Raw genomic sequence first — 2463 nt, 5'->3', positions numbered from 1 at the left:
CTTTAGTTGGGTTCCTGACCCTTGACATTTCAACTTAAAATTTTTTCAGGCTGCTGAAACTGTGTTTCTGAAGCACATTTGTTATAGCAAAAGTGGCAAAAAGAAAAACTGATCTGATGATGGTGGGCCAAGCTCCACAACTGCAGAAGGCTATTGTTCACCTGTACGCATAAGCTAACATACACACAAAAAATGATTTATGCTTGGAGCATAACTTGTTAGTTAGTCTCATCAACGTGGTTCAGCCCTGTGGTGTGTTTAAAAGTATTTTACAACATCGACTGGTGCTCTGCGGACAGATTTATTAATTACTACATTTACTATTGATAACTGTTGCTACCGTCTTATCAGAAATAGCAGAGATGAAGTTTGTTCTTCAGTCTCTATAACCCCCAGTATAGGCGGTGCCAACTAAGAACACACCAGTGGATGAGGATGATTTTCAACTTCCGTGCATAATAATTTCAGCTGCCCCTGGAGCACATCTAATTTATATATTTTCATGATATACAAATAATTGATTGTACCTCCCATACAACCCTTCCTTCAGGATGTTTTTTCCAGCCAGTCTGATCTAGGTGGCTCAAGCTGCAATCCTGGCGATGGGCCTATCCTCTCTGGATGACACAGCTTCAGTTCTACACATGGCAGTGGCTTGTTTGGGCCATGACACAAATGTGTTTATGATGCCACCATGCAAGGACTTTACAAAATTCTCCAGTGCACAGGTTTCATGTTGCCTAGAAGGAGATCAAAGACAGCCCGTACCATAGCTTTAGTGGCTGATTCTCTTAGCGTGAGGCCTGAGATCGAATAACCAGTACAGTAGCTGCACTTTTTGGCATTGTGTGATGATGCATTAAGTGGCAATGTTCCTACACACTGCTCTGTTAGCTATGAGTCAGGTCACTCGTGAGCTTGGGACACTCTAAGTCAGAGGTTCTCAAACTGGGGTATGCGTACGGAGGGGGTATGTGAACAAAATAATTAAATATACTGTTAATTATATCACATTCTTAAATAAAAGCGTGTTTCTCACAGGCAAAATATATAAGTGAGTGCCCCCTCTAGTGCACAAAAAGTGCCATAAATGGTCAAATCCATGACATCCAATCAAATTACCCCATATTTGCGGTCAAAAAATGCGTCCACTCAAGTGTCATGCGTAAGTACACATCCTGACGTACCCCATGTAGTTTATCAACAGCACACGGCTATAGGTAAGCTAATGAAGCAGTAAGATTAAAATGGCCAAGTGGCTACAAAGAATTCGGCCTACAGTCTCAAAGAGAAGTTCTACACCCAGCTGCTCAGCTGATCCACAAACCTTTGACAGCACTTCAATAGCTAGCGTGAGTGCACTGCATGCTATGGTTGACACAGATACCGACAGCAATGCTTTCGAAGCCAAAACGCCATCTCACCATCACCAGCAATTCACAAAAGGACTATCAAAGAGAGTTTGTAGGTATGTGTTAGTTATGGAGGCAAGCGCTTGCTTTAGTTGGGTTCCTGACCCTTGACTTTTTTTTGCTGGCTGGTGCAACTGTGTTTCTAAAGCACATTTGTTATGGCAAAAGATGCGAGAAAAAAAATTATCTGATGACCCAGAGCTTACTTGCTGAGGCCATTGTTTACTTACAACTTTTGTTATAACAAATGTGCTTCAGAAACACACAGGTAGGCCAGTCAAAGAAACATTAAAGTTAAGAAGTCAAGGGTCAAGAGCCCAACTAAAGCAAGCACTTACCTCCATAACGGTGACTTCAAACTTTATTCTTTTCAATAAAACAGCGCTGCTAAGGGGCTGCCAATGAGCAAATTCTCAGGGGCCCTGCATTGGCAGCCCTAAGTGGACCCATAAAGGGCCAGTGCAGAAGTGCAGACAGGTGGGCCACATCCCTGCAGAGTTTAGCTCCAACCCTAATTAAATACACCTGATCCAGCTAATCATGTCCTTCAGGATTATTTGAAAAATGCATGGTTTTTGTGTTGGAGCAGGGTTTAAACTGAATTTTGCAGGGCTGCGGCACTCCTGGAATTGAGTTTGACACTCCTGTTCTTAAAGCTGAACAGCTCAATAAATGACTATACAAACTTTCTGTTGTTATTATTCAAAAACAATTAATTAAACTTTTTGTTAAATATTCCTGACTAATATGACTCTAATCAAATCCACAACATCAAGTGAACTATATATATTTAAATAGTTTTTTTTTAGGATTACTGATAAGCTACTGTCATTTGATTTGTATTAGTTATCTATTTTAGTTTTAGTTACAGTTGTAGTAATGTTGCCGTTTTATTAGTTTTTTTTATTATGTCTGTATAGGTTTTTTATTAAGTTTTAGTTTGATTAATTTGAGTTATTTCAGTACTTCAACATACAAAATGGAAATTAAATAATATATATATATATATATATATATATATATTGAATGTATTTATATATATGAACATGTA

Source organism: Sinocyclocheilus grahami, unplaced genomic scaffold (assembly GCF_001515645.1).
Source record: "Sinocyclocheilus grahami isolate Dianchi unplaced genomic scaffold, SAMN03320097.WGS_v1.1 scaffold2247.1, whole genome shotgun sequence".
In the NCBI taxonomy this organism is placed as follows: Eukaryota; Metazoa; Chordata; class Actinopteri; order Cypriniformes; family Cyprinidae; genus Sinocyclocheilus; species Sinocyclocheilus grahami.
The sequence above is the reverse complement of the archived record's forward strand: the minus strand, read 5'-3'. Positions refer to the sequence as shown.